We start from the raw sequence: 19030 nt of genomic DNA on the forward strand, positions 1-19030 counted from the left end.
AGGCAGATATGCAATGAGTGGGCTTGACCAGCTTGTAGCACTGATTCCATATGCCTGGTCCTGTCAGGCAGGGAGGCAAAGGCCTCACCGTGATGGGGAGGTTGGTCCTGTAGTAGCTAACATGGGACTTATTGTGTCATGGCCCAGGCATTCTCAATGTCCTGCTGTAGGACAAAGTGCCAGCCAGCCTACCCAAGCCACTGGTGCCCAGGCCAGCCTGCATGAACATTTGAGGCAGGCACTTCCTCCCTGAGCCAAGCCTGCTTCTATGCCCAGAGAATGCTGATGAAGAGACACCTGACAATGAGGAAAGGACAACACAGCAGAGTCGGCAGCCTGAGCCAATGGGAGCTTGGGAGGGGGTATAAAGGCGGGCCAACTTCCGGAATAAACGAGTCTGCAGCATGCCATGCTACTCAATGACTCCCTGTGCCTGAGTCATCGGTACTGAGTTTTCTCCCCCCCTTCCCCCAAGGGGTGTCCAAGCAGCGCAACCCCTAACATCCATCCAATGACTAGAGTGCTGTGCTCAGCAAACTCGAAGACACACAATGATTGAATTAGCAATTAGTATTCAATACTTTCTCTTTATCACTCAATGTGCTTATGAATAATACTGACTCCCTAAGACTTAACTGTATGTAATTGCCGGTGTACTGCTTTATCGCAGAAGAAATCCCATCAGGTCTTGGATGTCTACTTCTTAAAAATGAACTATGAGACACAACAGGCAATTTGTAGGGAGGGTGGTTATTGGGAAGGTTGCAAGACTCATCATATTTAGAAAGTGTTCAGAGATGTAAAAAGTGCTATGTGTCTTTATATTATCCTAAAGGTGCACATGTCTATAAATGCCCTTGTCTCAAATCTTTGGATAGCGATACTTATGTCTCTGCTTGCTACAGTGTGCAATTTGCAGGATGTGAGTCGTGACTATGATCATGGGGAGCTAATGGCTTTATTTCTCCCTGTGAAAACAGCTAAGTGAATAGGTGTACTACAGCTGGGTGAACCTGGGAGCAGGAGCGAAATGATGCTGGCCTGCTATCTTGAAAATATGGCTTGAAGTACAAATCGATGGGGCTGTCAATTGTTCCCTTTAATTTATTAGGATGCAGGAAAATCAACAAAGTTGGTGATTATTATTTATGAATGCTGTTTTTCTATAAAGCCACATCAGCAAACATAATTGAGATAGCAGCCTTATATTCCCTGTTGCAAGCTGAGTACCATATTTGAAAGAGCACTGCACATATAATTACATATTATGTTGATAAAGCCGCTGCACTTGTTCTATCCATATCTAGGAAACTTTCATGGATGCTGAAAATTCCAAATGCAGTTCAGAGATGGGCTCCAGTCTCTTCTATCTAGTCTGCACCCTTAGACAATGATTCTAGTTGCTAATAGCTATCTTTATGCCTTTAAGAAAGATTGAACAACAAGATCCCTGAGCAACGGCCACAGACATCAGAAAAATCTTCAAGTTTTATGTCTGAGTGTTTTGTTATTTTAGAATAGAAGCAGCATTCTTTGCTGACTACTCTGGTGCAACCTTTCACAGGTGCTGTAGGGGTGGTGGAAATATAATAGAAATGCCCAAGTTTGCTGCAAACCTGATAGAAGCTTCCACACCCATAAGCTGATCTCAGTTCCACATGTGTATGCTGGCCATGGGACCCAGTTTAGTCACTTACTCCGAGGGACAGAGTGCTGAACTCCAGGACCAAGGTGGGCACCCAGACTCAAGATAACATTTGCTGCAAAGAGGAGTCAGGTTTGTGAGTCAAGGACCTAGGAAGGCCAGCAAAGCAGGTGGTTAGACATCTGGGTGGGTAGAAAGAAGCCAGCAAGAGAGAATTAAAGGAGACTTGTGGCTGTGTGAGATCAGCAATGGAATGGGGGATGGGCACACTCAGGTGGGGGCAGGGATTGAGGGCATCACTCTCTGAACTTGAGAGAGTGAGTGTGCTGCCCACCTGAACTCCTTCATGCGTTGAGCATAGCCTAGGACCAGAACCCTGTACTTTCTAATTGCCTAAGTTCTACAGTATCACAGATTGCTCAAGGAACTGTGACCTGCTGCTCCGGAGACAATGAACCTCTGCTCTAGGCACCATGACTCTCTGCTCTGGGCCTCATGACCTTCTCTCTGCATTGCTTACAGTGATCCTCTGCTCTGGGGATGGTGACCCTCTATTCTCTCCTCTGCTAACACTGACTCAACCTTGTCAGAGCTATAGGTGGTCATTCTAGAAGCCAGTAGGGTGGCAAGGCTACTTAGGTGTTAGGAGTGGTAGTGTAGAAGTGATGATGACTCCAAGACTCCTAGCACAGGCATGCTTCCGGTCCATCGCACTGAGTGGAAGCCCAATCATGGAGATCCCAGACAGCACACATGCAACTCATTGCCAGGCTCACTTGCTCTTCAGTGATGCTGGACCAAACCTAGCCTGTGCAATGATCATACTCAGGGGGGATAGGTTGGGGAGACACAAAAGAATAAGGTATCTTTCACAGAACAAATGTCCTATTTACCCAAGATTCTAAGATACATGTTGAATACTAATCATATGGGAGTTAACCTGGCCCACTTTGTAAGACACTAAGATGACTGGCTGGAGTTAGAGTAACCTAGTGAAAATGCAATGGCATATTACCCTATATCATCCAAACTCCATATCCATGAAAATAGGGACACCACTACCATTCTGACAGCAGCAGGAAGGATAGCACAGGGTGCACAGGGACACTTCCTAGGCCAAGAGTTGCACTTGCTGCTTTCCTCTTGGTTGTGGGACCAGGCACCCATACTTCCTCAGAAGCAGGTGAGTGTGGCCTCTGCACCTGCAGGACATAGAAGCTTGTGTGACTCAGATGGGGTGTATTCAGCATGCTACAAGAGAGAGAATGCAGACAGGAACATGTGCTGAATGGCTGTATTCTACTTGGAAACCTTTGTTGGCGACCTTTCCTATGCTTGGGTATATGATGTGATTTTCGTGTAATTAAAACCCTAAACACTCAAATTATATAATTAATCACATTCTCACATTTGACTCCAATCACCATTTCATAATTGATCCCGACTGCTGCCTCTGCACCTGGAGATCTTGGTGATACCAAGAGGAGGGAGCAGGTGGTTTATTTGCTCCTGTGTTATTGTCAGTGGGTTAAATGTTTTTTTTTTTGCTGCTGGTTACACATGCCGAGTACCTATTATTGTTTACAGGTCACAGATATCATTAGGAAATGACTAGCTGAGAAACCAGAGAGATCGCAATGCCTGGGAGACCTTTAAGAGACCAACAGTGTCAAAGGACGCTGGTAACACAAAATGCAGCATAGTGAGTATACCACAACTCATATTCAACACCTACTCAGTTTACCTGTTCCTAAACAAGTTCCATGTCATAGGAGAATGCTTAGTAAACTAGATAAAAGACAGGCAATAAGGAAGAAGTTGGAGGTGTTTTGTAACCCAACCAATAGGACATTGTATTTGGGTATGGCCCCAAAATTTCTGGAACTTTTCACAAACCCTGAACCTTTAGAGTCAACAAGTGGTCTAAAGTGATGGAAGTCATAGTAGCTAGTGAGAAAATCCATGTGGGACTCTGAGCAGGAGAGCATTACAAGGTTTCTGGATAAGGCCCAAGGCTTTGTCATGTGCCCAGGTGGGCCTCACTTAGCTTCAGACTGTTAATATCCGGTCAGTCAGTCAGTCAGTCAGTCAGTCAGTCAGTCAGTCACTCACTCACTCACTCACTCACTCCAAGCTTTTGCAAACCAGCTCTTTTAGCATCGTTATTCTAAAGCACACAGGTGGGTGTTCTGGTAGCTGAGTCCAGGTTCCTGTCAGTTCTTCCCTCGTGCAGATGTGTAGCAGTATTGGGGATGCTCCTCAGGCCTCATGTTCTCATCCTCACAAGGTGCAGGGCCCACTTCTATAGAGTTGTTTTCTGGCTACTGGAAGTGTAGGGGAAGTTGGTACTGACATCTAGACAATGCCTCGCAGGACTTTGTCTATAATTTCCTATCCATATAGCCTCCAGGGTGTTCTTCAGCAGCTGATAGGCCAATAATCTGCACATTCAAGATGGAACATACGTGCTGAAAGATGGGCAGGAGCTGGTGAGGCACAGAGAGACACGGGGGAAATTTGTAAGAAAGCCAATGTGAACAGGCTGCTGGGAGACTGTGGTTCCAACACCCAAGGTAGTCTAAGAAAGCCGTGGATGTAGCAGTGGCAGGAAAAGCCATGAATTCCAGGGGCTAGAGATGCAGGGAGAGAAGGTGGAGTACGGTGACTTTCAGGCATGTTATCTTTCATAAGATGCAGTAAAGGCAGCCTAAACTGTTGCACATTCATCAAAACCCATAGACTTCATGCACACCAAGACAAAATCCCAGTGCAGATTGGGGACTTCGGATGAAACAGTAACAAATGTGCAACTGTAGTGTGTATATCAATGGTGACGGTGGTGGTGGGGTGTGTGTGCAGCCAGGGTAGGTGGGAAACCCAGTCTGTGTCATTTCTCTCAGTTCTGCTGTGAATCTGAAACTAACACTTTTTTAAAGTCATTAAAGCCCCCAGACAGAGCGTTAGAGGTTTGTCAATGGTGAAAGCATCACTGAGCACAGACAGGAGGTACTGGGGAATGGGGTAGAGATCTTGGGAGGTGGCTGTGACAGACAGCACACAGGAACAGTGGCTGATTACGAGAGAAACAGCTAGAGAGGATCAAGGGGGAGGTAGAGATAGCATGGCAACCAGGGAGTTCCACCAGGAGAGGGTCTGGAGCAGAAGAGCCCACACATCCTCTCAAGAGTTTTCTAAGAGAGGTGTTGGGACTAAATGGAGGAGCCAGAAGGAGAGAAGTGGCAGAAACCACCGAACAGCCTTCCAGGAAGATATGAAGAGCGGCAAGGGTCTGCAACATCCCTGTACTAGGTCTTATCCCAAAGGAACAGAAGGGGCTCTTTCCCAGGACTTGATGAGGTCATCATGGATCTGACAGCCTTTCCTAATTGTGTCTGCCCCACAGACATGCAGAGTGAAGGAAACCGTGGTAAATCCAGTCAGGCCAGGATCACACAGAGCTGAGCCAATTAGCCATCAGTCTCCTCAGGTTTTTGGACAGGCAGACAGAGCTCCCAATTGTAGCAACACAGGAGAGGCACCAAGGTTTACTTTAATGTAGTGGATGGAATAACACTTTTTTACCACTCATTGTTGAAAGACAGATTGAGATAAGAATTTATTTTTCTTTATGGGCCCCAAATCCTAGTTTTTATGATGCAATTGGTGTCACCTTGAGAAGAGGTTATATGTTCATATGTGCAAGCATGTACGTGTGTGTGTGTGTGTGTGTGTGTGTGTGTGTGTGTATCTGTAGGTATGTTTGTTAGTATGTATATCTATATGTATGAGTGTGTTCATTTGTGTCTATATGTATATGCATATGCATATGCGTACATAAAGTATTTGTGGGTGTAAAAGTGACTGCATTTATAAATGTAAATATGTGTGTTTTTATATGGTTATGCACCTATGTGTATATACCTATGAGTGGGTATAGATACAACATATGTATGGCTGAGTGTGTTTGGTTGTGTGTATCCATTTGTGCACATGTATATGTTTATATCTACATGTATATACATGGTTGCTTGCCTATGTGTGATTGTGTATTATGAATACATGTGTGTGCTATATTTGGCAACACAGACTATTTAAAGTGTCAGCAAGGCAGAAAGGAATTGCCCTATGGATTTTCTGGGCTGAGACTGGCTCCTCAGGATGGGAGTTTCACTCAGTTCGGACCTGCCCTAGGGCACACGGTCCTGTGGGGAGTAGAGTGACATTGCAGAGTGTCTGGCCAGAAACCAGCTGCCAAAGCATGTCGTTAGGCAAAGTTTCTCTCTTAAAATATTTCACGTTAGTTGCCTCTAGCACGGATTACTTTTTACAGACAGTCTCCCAATTAGGATCCAGGATGACACGGCCTCAGTATTGCTCCCAGCTCTCAACTCATCAAAGTCTTCTACTCCCTCTTCCACTTCCTCCCTTGGGGTTAGGAATCTCCCTTCTTAGGTAAGCATGGCAGAGAAACCTATGTGTGCTGGCTGGGGGCTGATAAGGGCTGCAATGAATAACATTAGCTGCAGGCAGCTCGAGCTGCATCCTTCTCTTCGGCTACCTCAGAGATTATTAAACAGATACAACCAATTTTCCAAAATCCCCTAATAGTTGTACATTTTTCTAAGCTTTCAGTGTATGTGCTTTTCCTTCCCCTTGTGTTTATTTATATCTGATTATTTTCCCACATATGCAATATGCCTCCTAGTGAAATTGCATGCTTTTCAGCAGAAGGGTCCTGTTGGTGCCATGGACACACAGTCTCAGTGACAGAGGTCTTAGATGTTCCAGGGAGACCTAATGAGATGTGTCCAGACATCCCAAGCTCAAGTCTGCAGAGCTGCATAATTGAAGGATCCAGTTCTGAGTCTGGATGTAAAATAACAAATGATGCAAGCAATTTCTGGAGGGAAGCAGTTTGCCTTTGTTTTGGTGGAAATCAGTCCAAGGAGTGCTCACTGTGAAAGATAAGAAACAATAGGGGGTTCTCAGGATGCTAAATACTGTCCAGCACACACACACACACACACACACACACGTATATATACTCATATAACTCACCCACAGACATACACATACAGTGGTATGTCCTTCCAAATGGTGGCCACCACAGTGGGTTGGATGGATGGCATGGCAAACTGGGACCTGACATCTTTTGAAAGGAGTTGTAGAACGAGGAGATAAAAAATGAATGCTCTGAGGTCAGACACGTCTGCCATGAGCTAAACCTGTGACCCCAAACCTGTTTTCTGACTGGAATAGGCTTGGAGAAGTTCATCGGTCACCATGGATGACCCACAAGAAAAGACAGCTTATGCAGTTGGTAACTCTGCACACATGTCTTGCAGGAGAGATCTAGCATCCATCCCCTCTGCATCTTCGGTCCTGCTCCCCTGCATGAAGAATCTTTGCCTATGTAGGACTGACTCAGGATGTGGGCACCATCGCTGATTCTAGGAGCCCCCAGGGCCTGATGTTTCAGTATGGTTGGTTATTGTCTCTCACTTTAGTGTTATAGTGACCCAAGTGTCTGACAGAGGGAGCATGAAAGAAAATGTTCTGGCTGGCGGTCTTTATCAGCATGATGGAAACAACCAGTTATCTGGGAAGCAGGGCCATCAATTCTATCAATTAAGAAAATGCCTCCATTAGATTGGCCTATAGGCAAGTCTTTGGGGGCATTTTCCTGACTCTCGATATGGGAACACACAGCCCACTATGGGCAATGTCACCTCCAGGTGGTTCTGAGAGGTTTAGGAAAGATGGCTGACCAACTGTGAGCCAGGGAGCAAGCCAGTAAACAGCGTCCCTCTACGGCCTCTGCTTCAGTTCCTGCCTCCAGGTTCCTGCCTTGAGTTCCTGCCCTGACTTCCCACCACGATGGGCTGTGGAATGGAAGTGTAAACCAAATAAGCCCTTTCTCCCTCGGGCTGATTTTGGTCATGGCATTTATCACAGTCATGAAGAGCAAACTAGGACACCAAGGGAAAGGTTTATGCGAGCTCCTAGCTTTAGAAGGACTTCTGTCCATTTTGCCAGGAAAAGCATGGCGGGAACATCTTAGTTCCTTTCTTGGGGATTGTGTGGCAGTGATGTCTCACATGGTGGTAGGCAAGAAGCAGAGAAAGCAGATTGGAACTGTAGGTACCTATGACTCTCAAAGGCCCAACCATGGTAACTAACTTCTACCAGACATGTCCCATTTCCTAAAGTCTTCACAGCATTCTAAATCACTCTATAAGTTGGGGACTAAATGCTAAAAACATAAGCCTACGGTGGCTACTTCAGACTCAAAGCATAACTTTCTACTCCTTGACCCTCAAAAGCTCATAGCCATCTCATAATATGAAGCATAGTCATCCCTGCTTCAGAAGTCCCCATGGTTTTAATAGTCCCAAAGCTGCTCAAAAGCCCAGTCTCTTCTGAACTCAAGAGGAAACCCACAGACACTTAGTCTCTGTCCTTTCACCAATTGCCCATCTCTACAACAGTCTCCATTTGCTGCAAAATCAAAACAAAACACAACAGAGCCTCTCTTGATGGGAGGTGAGAGGAGTGGGAGGGAGCCCCTTGCAAAAAGAAACATGACAGAGCCCTGTAATGACAGCTTTGGACGAGCCTTCATCCGGGAGGCATTCCACCTGTCCAGGCAATCCCTTGTATCCTGGATGCCTGGAAATTCCCTCCAAATAGTCACACCACAGCTCTTGGTAACCAGTATGCCACAATTCAACCTTTGGGCATTGGATGATGATGAAGTGGAAACTCGGCAAAATGGGTGTCAGCAATGGAAAAGTGCACCAACAGAAATACTTCCCTCAGTCTGAGCCATCTGGCAAGGGCATCTAGATGCTAACCATGAAGCTTTACTTGGATGAGGCTATCTGATTTGCCTGGGAATGAGCAGAGGCCATTTCACTACCTTCAAAAATCATTTAAAACACTTAACAGCTTTCTTTTGCTCAGTAATAGCCTTCAGTGTTTATAGAAACAGAACTGGAATTTTGAGATTGAAACCATTTTCATTGACTCCATTTGTAGAAGACAGGAACATGAATAAAATGTTTTATTGTTAAAATATGAACATTTTAAGGAAACATTTAAATATTGTGCATTAGGTAAATTACTGATTTCATCAGTAAGGGCGATGATTGTTAAGAGTAGATTTTATTAAAGAAAAATAGATGCATTGTCCACCTCCCTCCCTGAATATCTACTTCTCTCCATCTATATAGAAAGATTTACTACAGGGTGTTTGTCATGTGACCTCACACAGAGAGGAAAATGAGCTTCACAGTGGGCAGCTGAAGGACCCAAAAGAAGTAGCCTGAGCTCTTAGCTAAGCCAAGGGTATGAGGGTATGAGAAGACAGTGGCAGTGTCCCACCTTAGGACACTAGGGAGGGAAAAGTGAGTGCTTCCTTCAGCATTCCTCCCCTCAGGCTCTCAGAGCACAGGACAAAGCCACCCCAACTGGGGAGTCATCAGCTAGACTCTGTCTAGAGATGCTCACCACATCCAGAGAAACAGCATGAAACAAATGCCTGGGCACCCTGAGGCCCGGTGAATAAATTAAATTTGAAACAAGAAAGTAACCAGCGCAAAGGTCTTTTCTCCATCTGAGGAAATCTCCCATCTCTGGCTTGGGGTTGCTGTCAGGAACATCACCGTATAGCAACCTCAATAAGGCCTCTCACTTCTGTATCCCAATGCTGACTGGGGTCCACTCCTGTCCTCCATCAGTCCAAAGCTCGCATGAACTTCTCTTTAGGAGTTGGAGATATAACAAGAGTTCTCTGCTGACAACACTGAGGTCCAGAGCCAAAGATTACAGAATCACAGCTTCAGGATCTCAAAACTGGAAGCTGTCTGAAACGAATACAGGACCTGACACTCAAGGGCATTCATAACTTCCCCACCAGGGACCACCAGACCACTGCCTACATGTATGTACCATGATCTGGATCCCCATACTTCCTGTGCGGGTCCTGTGAGGCACCTGTGAATTACTAAATGTACTCTTACTGAAACCATGTTCTGTTAATAATCAGTAGGAGCCATGTCTGTTCTCCTCATACAGAGTCTGCCAAGGAGACATCTGGGTAGCCCAGTGTGCTTGGCTCCTTCCCACATCCCCAGCCATCTGGAAGGTAACTAGAAGCCCATAGCCTGCACAGCTAAGGATGCTGATTTGGGTTAGGTCTCAACAATGGACTTTTCCAGGAGATGGTTTATCAAAAGGTACAGCTACCAGTTCTTCTAAAGATGAGTTCTAAAGGACTCCAACATACACATCTATGATGGCAGAAGGCACACAGGGATCTGAGCACCACAGTGTGACCCTGCTCTGTAGCAAGCAAACAACTCAGTGTGGGCGCTGTCATCATCTCAGGGGACTCTTTACCCAGCTCTGACTGCTGCTCTTCTACTAGTGCTGCTGCCCAGGAGCGGGCGCTGTCTCTCTGCAGACTTGGTGAACCTGACACAGCCTTACACCATCACTTTTTGAGAGCAGCTGTGACTTCTTCCTGACTCTTGATCCATCTCCTGGTTCCTTGTATTTTTTGTGTGTTCTCTGTAGGACCCATGCTTGAAACTATACTTTGGACCACAGGCTGTTCATCCCTGAACGTGTTGAGTCTTGGTTACTCACACAAAAAAGCAGTACAGGTTCAGAGAGTGATATTTGAACCATGCACAACCTGCTGGGAGAATAACCAATATTCTATTTAATACTGAACACACACACACACACACACACACACACACACACACACACACACACAGCCTTGGATGACGTACCCATAGGTCTGTATTTTCAGGCATGGTCAGTCACCATGGCCTTGACCTCTGCCCCCATCTCAGTTATCCAGGAATGCAGTAGACCCCTCCCTGAGGTTTTGCTGGTGATAAGGCACATTTGCCTAGGGTTTTCCTTTCACACGAAGAAGCAGTTCTGCATATTGAAGCTGCCTGGGGCCTATGACAAATATCTGAGGCCCTGCTTAGGAACAGAGGTGTCTGTTAGTCAAGTTGGCTAACTTGCTTGCCATTTATTTTTGCTCTAGAATCTTCTCCAGACCTGCATCTTCTTTGCAGTATCTCGAACTCAGCTCAAGGGCCTCTGGAAGCAAAGGGAAGTAACCTCACTTCCCTGAGCAGGCTATCTCCTGAGTGGGGGAGTTCCACAAATTTGGCCACTCTTGCCTTCCTGGTAGCTCTGACCCCAGGATCCCTAACAGCCCAGGCTGTGTCTGAGCTCCATGCAGGCTGGGAATAGACTTTATGAAGCTGAACAGAAGCTCTGGTAGCCCTGTTCCTGTGTCTTTGAACTTCCCTGAATGCTCCAGGATGACTTGGACCTGCACTCAGCATAAATGAATCATTGTTCCCATCTCGGGGAAGGCAGTGACAGGTTGACAGCATTTGTCCTCAAGGTTGAGGGCAGAATGGGGTATGTCCTTTCACCCCCAGCTGTTCCAGAGCCCCTGTCTCCTCCTAGGTCTCCACCTGCTGTGTCACCTGAGGCTCTTGCTGCTATCCAGGAGCTAGTGTAGAGACTTTCCTCTGAAGCCAGAGCAGGCAAACCTCAGCACTCCAAATGTGACATGTATCTTGACTCCTCAAACAAGCTTGTATTATGAGTCAGGTCCTGATTGGTGACTGGTGCTTCCCCAGCAGTGAGGAGTGGCAGGGGAGGAGCTGGCTTAAAGGGAGCTCTAATTGGCCTGGAAAAAATATCTTATGCAGTGAATTTGCTTTTCCACTTAAAATAACTTGATCTGAAAGAAGAAAAGGGCTGACTTCTATACGTAGCCTGGAAGCTATAAGTGTGGTGTGTGCAGCCAGAGGCCGTGTCTGTTTTTCTTGGTGGAATTGTCTGTGAGGACCTTTCTTGACTGACAGCCATCAATCAGCACTGATGGCTTCCCAGAGATTGTGTAGCCCCTCAGCACAGCACAGCACAGCACTACCTAGAAGTCGTGTTACTTCAGGCTCAAAACCTCAACAAGGTCCTGTCAAATGAGAACACAGGCCATTTCCTGCTGTTTGGGAAATTTTAACTTCCTATGGGTCCATCTCAGCTCCCTGCACAGGGACAATTGAGGACATGATTGTCCTCGATACCCTTCATTGTGGTCATAAGTTTCCTATCAAAACTCCATGGGGGGACACAATCCAGGTGAATACCCACACTGCCATATGCACACACAGGAAAACATCAGCACACAGGCATGCACAGAAATACACGTGCATCAGTACATCTTTGTGAGTTATCTTTTAGCCGTTGAGGTTATGCACTGGCTGTGGTCTTATCCAAACTTAAGATCTAGATGTCTGTGGTGACTGCTGTGGAGTGTACTGAGCTACAGTATGCATGTAGCAAAACCTTCTGCCTTTGAACTCAGGAGCCTCCCCAACTGCCAAGTCCACAACTCTAGAAGAGATACTCCAGGTCATCTGACTGTGGCCAAGGCCATTTTCCATTTGAAGTCACAAGCTAAGGGGGAGAATACAAGCACTACTGTGGTGACTGTGTCACAATCCAGAGTGATAGGTCCAACAGATACCAAAGAACAGCTCAGGTTTGTACGATGTTTCAAATGACACACTCCTGAGGGAAGCTCCTTCTGGGGAAGAAGATGAAGGCTCTGGCTTGCTGTCTGCAGAGGGAGATAAGCATTTATCCGTGCTCTCAGCATCAAACACAGCCTGTGTTTCAATGCCTCCCCAGCATGGAACACACAGCTGCCTCTTGAGAACAGATCCCATAAAGTAGCTAATAGGAGGTTTTACAAGCTAAGTTTCCATTTACTACCTCAAAGAGACAAGCAGAACCACAAATAGAGTGATCGATGTCCTGCCAATCAAACTTTGCAAAAGCTCCCTGGCCTATTAGGCCTCCCTAGGCTAATCACCACGGAGACTGGTCCCCAGTGTGTGCCACAGGCTTCATTCTAACTCACTGTCTTCTCCTATTTGTTCAGCCCATTGAGTTCTCTGCCAGCCTTTGAGGAGAAGGATTCTTCCTCCTGTGTTTGCTACGACCAACAGTTCTGATTGCTGTGACCTGATTTAGACACAATAAAGCCAACCTCCCCTGGGGAAGGGCCTGTGGAAGGGTGATTAGCCTGCACAGAGAATGGTGCCTTGGAGGACTCCTGGGAGCATCTCTTCTCGCACATTCGAGGTTCAAAGCAAGGAGAGACTGGTGTAGGCTGAGTGAAAAGTCTGTATTTTCATTATTGTTTAGCTGAAATAATCTGGAAAGCATGGGGAAATTTTTATCTCTAGGATGTGAGTGTATGAAAGTCCTGTCACCAGAGACACAGTCTAAATGAAGCTATTGCAAAACCATCTTCAGAGCCGGAGTAACAAGGCTGCCTGCTGACCTCTTCAGAAGTGGTTTTAGATATTACAGCTTGGCTTTTCAAGGTCTGAAGGTTTCTTTAGATAAAATGCCATTACTCTGGAGACTTTTTTATAAAAATTGACTCCACCCAGCCTTCCTGCTTTCAGAGAAAGCACCATTTTTCACAGGTGGTTAACTCAAAGCCTTGACTGGTGGCGTGACCAAAACAGACCATACCTTCTGACAGCTAGGTCAGGCCAGCACTCACTGTAAGCCTGTCACTGTTGTGTCTATGCTGCCATCACTGGCCAGTTGCTGGGCTGAATGTGCTATGGAAGTGTCTCCAGGAATTAGTGTCTAGTGATGGGAAGATGCCACCCCTGTACCTGAATCACCAGACAAATGCATGCAAGGGTCTCAGCCTCTAAATATTGTGGAGAAGGGTCCCAGAACCACAGGGCTGGTTCAAGCTGTGGGCAGGCTGGGGAAGTCTCCTCTAGGGCAGAGAGGTGAGGTCCCCAGGATGAGTAGGGGAGTGCACACAAGATGGGCAGGGCAGTGTTAGGAATCTGTGACTGGAGGACAGATTGTCATCTCAAAACCAGCAAGTACAAACCAGAACATAGTGACCAAGCTGGGGTGTACGGTTGAGATTGGGGAAGTCTTCTCCACACAGCTGTGGGGTGGCAGTGAGAACTTCCTGGGATTTTGTACAAATAAATTGTATGTAAATGAAGGCTATCAACAGGAACATTAAATCAACTACTGTTTGAAAAATAATTTCATACATGGTGATATTGGTTAAGAGTTTAACCAAAATATAGAATTCAATTATTTTAAAAAATATATTTGGGGATGCTCAAGGGGATAGGAAATCTCATTTAAAATACCTGAATTTAATCACATAAAACAAGAATATGCCAGTAATTACAAAAGTCATGCTTAGCAAGTGGTCTGGCAGGCTTTAATTTTTCATTGAGTAGAAATGTATTTTTCTCCATTTACCATGCTCAGGGAGAGCTTGCTAGAGAACATGAAGATGTTTCTTTAACCATCTGAGCTGCCCTGGATCTGTTGCCCATGACTGATGGGGAACAAATGGCTGTTTATCATGAGGACATCTTTTTCATTCCTCTGGTTATGTGTGACCTTTACATGGGGCAGTTTTCAAGACATAAAAATGAGCTAAGTTTGCCATGCAAAACATTTCACAAAAATAAACAAATGACAATTCATTTCATAAGAATAAAAGGAAAAAGAAGAAGAAGAAGAAGAAGAAGAGGAGGAGGAGGAGGAGGAGGAAGAGGAAGGAGAAGGAGAAGAAGAAGAAGAAGGAGAAGGAGAAGGAGAAGGAGAAGGAGAAGGAGAAGGAGAAGGAGAAGGAGAAGACAATGACTAGTAAACTGTGCCTGAAATGTTCAATTTGAAATTTTGGGGGAGGAGCCAGAGGACATGGAGTGGGTCTCCTAGTAACATCAGAAGCTACACCCATAGAGCCCCACCAACATAACTGCCCAAACGTAAGCTGAACAAGAATGACACCAACAGACATGTCAAAGTAAACAGGAAAAGGCTCATGAAGTCTCAATCCTACACAAAAAACTATTGGCAGCTGAAAACTGAGGATGGGAGAGGTGGCTTTTCCCAGGGAAGCACACACCAAAACATATGTGTGAGTAACATTCTATAGACTGAACAGGTTACATTTAGAAATATATTTGTATGTATAAATACACATATATATGCAATAACAACTAGTGAAAATGGGGACCATGAATTTGAAAGGAAGCAGGGAAGGACATATGGGAGGTTTTAGACGAAGGAAAAGGAAAGGAGGAATGTTGTAACTATATTTCAAAAATAAAAAAGGAAAGCAGAATTAAAATACACGGACATTACTGCCTCAACCCAAGAGATTTACTATTTTATGTGTGTCTGGGTGAGTGAGTTTTTGTGCACCACATATGCGAGTGGCAATGGAGGACAGAAGAGATCATCAAATCACCTGTAGCTGGAGTTACAGGCAATTATAAGTTACCTGATGCGGGTCTAGGAACCAAACCCAGGTCCTCTACAAGAGAAGTAAGCTTTCTTAACTGCTGAGCCATCTCTATAGGAATTGAAATCTTAAAATATGTAGACAGAACCATGTTCAATGGAAAGGATGCCCATCCAGGACCTTGAGACTCTCTGTCCCTGACACTGTCCAGTCCTCACCCCTGAGCCTTCAGATTGTCCATGGCAGATAGGTAGGCAAACCTATTGGTGAGATCTCAGCCTTCAGGGAGGATTGGTCAAGAAAACTGAGTCATGGGACTACAGGGCCTTCTGCCTTCAGACATAGAGATTTAGTGAGGAGGGCTCCTATAGGACCTCATCTTTGGATGCACAGTAGGTTGCCTGAAAGGCTTTGACCTTCTAGATTGTTGCAGCCTAGGCTGGTAAGTCAGACTTATGATGGGGACTAAGCATAAACCCAGCAGGGCTCTTGAGACACTCTGGTGTGCAGGGATGACAGGATCCCCAGGTGTTACTGGCTCAGTGCCCGAGGACTACAGCATGATCTTGGAGACGGACAGTGGAAGTTGGATCTGCAAGTTTCCCCAGGGCCCTGTGCGGTCAGTTCTCACTTCTCAGGTACATTGATCTCGGTCAGGTTCAAAATAGTTTTTTTCCTCTTTACTCTTTGGGGAACCTGTAACTCACCTCTCAAACAATCACACAGATACTATTCTTTCTTATGAATGCCTGGCCTTAGCTTGACCTCTCTCTAGCCAGCTTTTCTTAACTTAAATTATCCCATGTACCTTTTGCCTCTAGGCTTTTACTTTTCTATCTCTGTATATCTTTTCTTTCCTTCTTATTCAGTGTCTGGCTGTGTGGCTGGTCCCTGATATCTCTCCTTCTCCTTTTCTCACTCCTTCCCCTCTCTTCTTTTTTCTCCTTCTGTATATTCTCTCTGCCCGGCAGCCCTGCCTATCCCTCTCCTGCCTCGCTATTGTCCATTCTGATGTGTATTAGACCAATGGCTCCAGAAGAGTCCAGTCTTCTCTGCCAGAAGACCAGCTCTGTGATGTCTGAAATCAATGTTGGTTCAGGAGAGACAATGCTGGTCTCTAGAGAAGGGGACTGTCATGTATGACCCACGTGACTATTGTTTTTTCATCAGAGCCAATTGTGAGGCCATGAGAGTTTTTACTGACAGGGAACACTAAGGAAGCTGTGATTACCTGGCTCTCCAAAGTAGTCTCAAACCTTCTAGGCACATCTGTACACATGTAAAATTCAGCCATCATAAGAACCTGAGTCCGTTTAGCAGTCCTCCAATTCTGATATCCAATCAAAATTCTCATGCCCTGTAGTCTCCAGGTGAGGTCTGGTTACCCGTCATCCACATTCCCATCAGTCCAGTTTCAGATGTTTTCCGTTTTAACTATCTGTCCAATGACCCTCATCCTGATTTTGCCTAAAATCATTTTGCCCCTGCCAGATATCAAGCCCAATTACTCACACACCCTGCAAAACCCTATTGTGGTGGTCCTGAGTGAGCTTCGCCCTCCGCTCTGTCACTAGTGTCTCTGCATGGCTTCGTCCTTAGGCAAAGCCTGGAGAGAAGGGACTTCTGGGATTAGAGAAGCCTTGTCCACTGCTGACAGGGAAGGAGGAGATATCTGCTGCCTGGTGTCATCTCAAACAAAGGGGGGTCATCCAATAATGGCGTAGATGTCACCATGAAGCCCCCGGGAAAGCACAATCCTATGACGGCATGTTCACAGCTTATGTCTCCCTCCTTCACCCTTGCATGGCCATGCGCTTACAATCCTGTGACAGCTTACAATCCTGTGACAGCTTACAATCCTGTGACGGCATGTTCACAGCTCATGTCTCCGTCCTTCACCCTGTGCATGGCCATGCACTTACAGCTAGATCTTGCAAGGGTTTTGCAAGTCTCATTGCACTAAAGTCCAAGAGTACTAGGCAATGCATGTGGCAGATTTAATTAAACTTTGAAAATACCGTGTAAAAATAAATAATAAATAACTTCCTCCATGGCAAAATTCTTGGGAGCTTGTAATGACTAACAGGCGTGCTGGATTCCTGAGGGAAGGGGAGAGTCTATACACATTCCCCAGATTTAGGTGACCACAGAGTACTTCTTTCCTTTAATGCATCCCTTGGGTCTATTGTTGCAGAAAATACACTTTTGAAAAAACAGTTTCGCATCCATTTTGGCTGCAATGCAAAAAGAAACAGAATGAGATATTATTCTATGCAAATAATAAGCACACTGTAAAGCACTGAGTTTATATCTGATTCCTGAGAAGTGAGTTCTCAGAGGCAGGCTCTGCATGAAGACAGTGAAGTACAGACAGGGCAGCTAGATGATGTTGGAGGGCTCAGATCAGGGATGACCCTTGCAAGGGGAGCCTGGCTGCTCACAGGCCTGCCCTGGGACAACTGCTTTATCCTTACTGTATGCCAGGAGCTACCCTGGCTCGCTGGACCACGAGTCATCATACTCCTTACCTGTCACCCAGGTCTCGTCTCAGAGCCAGCCTCTTCCCTGGGCGGAAAACAAGGATTGAAGAAGCTGACTAGAGAGTACCCAGGAGGGCCAGGGCAGTGGAGACTGACAGGGATAAAAGGTGAGATGAAATTTTTTAGAGCAGTGGTTCTCAACTTTCCTGATGTTGTGACCCTTTAATACAGTTCCTCATGTTGTGGTGACCCCAACCATAAAATTATCTCATTGCTATTTCATAACTGTAATTTTACTACTGTTGTGAACCATAATGCAAATATGCAGGGTATCTGACATGTGGCACTGGTGAAGTCATGATCCACAGGTTGAGAACCACTGTTCTAGAACCTCCTCACTTGTGGCAGCAGCCGGAGCCTCTGAACTGCAGGTAGACCAACCCTCTCCAAGGAAACCTCTTGTCCTAGCAAGAGCCACATTTCCTAAGAAGGCACCAGCTATTGCTCCTGGGAAAAGCATGTCATATTTTTTATTCAGAATGTCCCTATGTATCCACTTGTTAAAGACTTGGTCCCAGTGTGGTGTTATTGGGAAGAAGTAGAACTTCAAGGGTTGGAGCTAGTAGGGTACTTCTTTTTCTTTTTATTTATTTGGGATTGTGTGTGTGTGTTTGTGTGTGCGTGCAAGCTCACACACATATGTACAAGTATGAGTATGTCACAATTGCATGTATGGAAGTCAGAGGACCACTTTCAGATGTCAATTCTTTCCTTCCATGGAGTTAAAACTCAAGTCTTCAATGTTGGCATCAGCTGTCTTTACCTGATGAGCCATTTTCCAGATCCAGAAAGAGGTCTAAAGTTATTGGCGTGTGACCTTGAAGGAGATGGTTAGATGTTGGCTCACCTAACTCTCATCTACTTCTCACCACGAAGTGAATATTTTTCTTCCACACCCACCTACCATGATTTGGCAGCTCTAACCAGAGGCCTGCCAATAGTGTGTACGTTTGTCTGATCATGGTCTGGAACTCATAAATCTATGCACCCAAGCAGATCTTCCTTATAGTTCACATTTCTGATATCTTATTAAGATATGGAAGTTGACTAATACAAGAGGATGGTTTAGGAAATGACTGGGTGGTACATCCCGTCACCCTGTGCTGGGGTTCAGCAGCACCCTGTACACCTCCCAGTGTGAAACACAGATCAGGGAATCACCTGGCAGTGTGTAGATGAGAATTGTCCACAATGTGTTTATTAACACCAAGTACAAAAAATGTTGCATTTCTATAGCTGCTTAAAATTTTAAGGTTTTGTTCTCAATGTATTTTCCAGGATATTGAAATTCAGAGTTTTATCCAAACAACAATGTTGAAAATTTAACATGGCCAAATACCTTTTTCTGGTAATTACCATACAATTTAATGTAATTTCTATCAAATTTTGTTAATGAATTTTGAGAAGATGATTGGTTCTAATCCCCATGGAAAAATAAAGTAGAAAGCAATTTCAACAACTAGCCATCAACTGTTCATAAAGTTAAACTCACACTTG

Source organism: Mesocricetus auratus, unplaced genomic scaffold (assembly GCF_017639785.1).
Source record: "Mesocricetus auratus isolate SY011 unplaced genomic scaffold, BCM_Maur_2.0 Super-Scaffold_4256, whole genome shotgun sequence".
Classification (NCBI taxonomy): domain Eukaryota; kingdom Metazoa; phylum Chordata; class Mammalia; order Rodentia; family Cricetidae; genus Mesocricetus; species Mesocricetus auratus.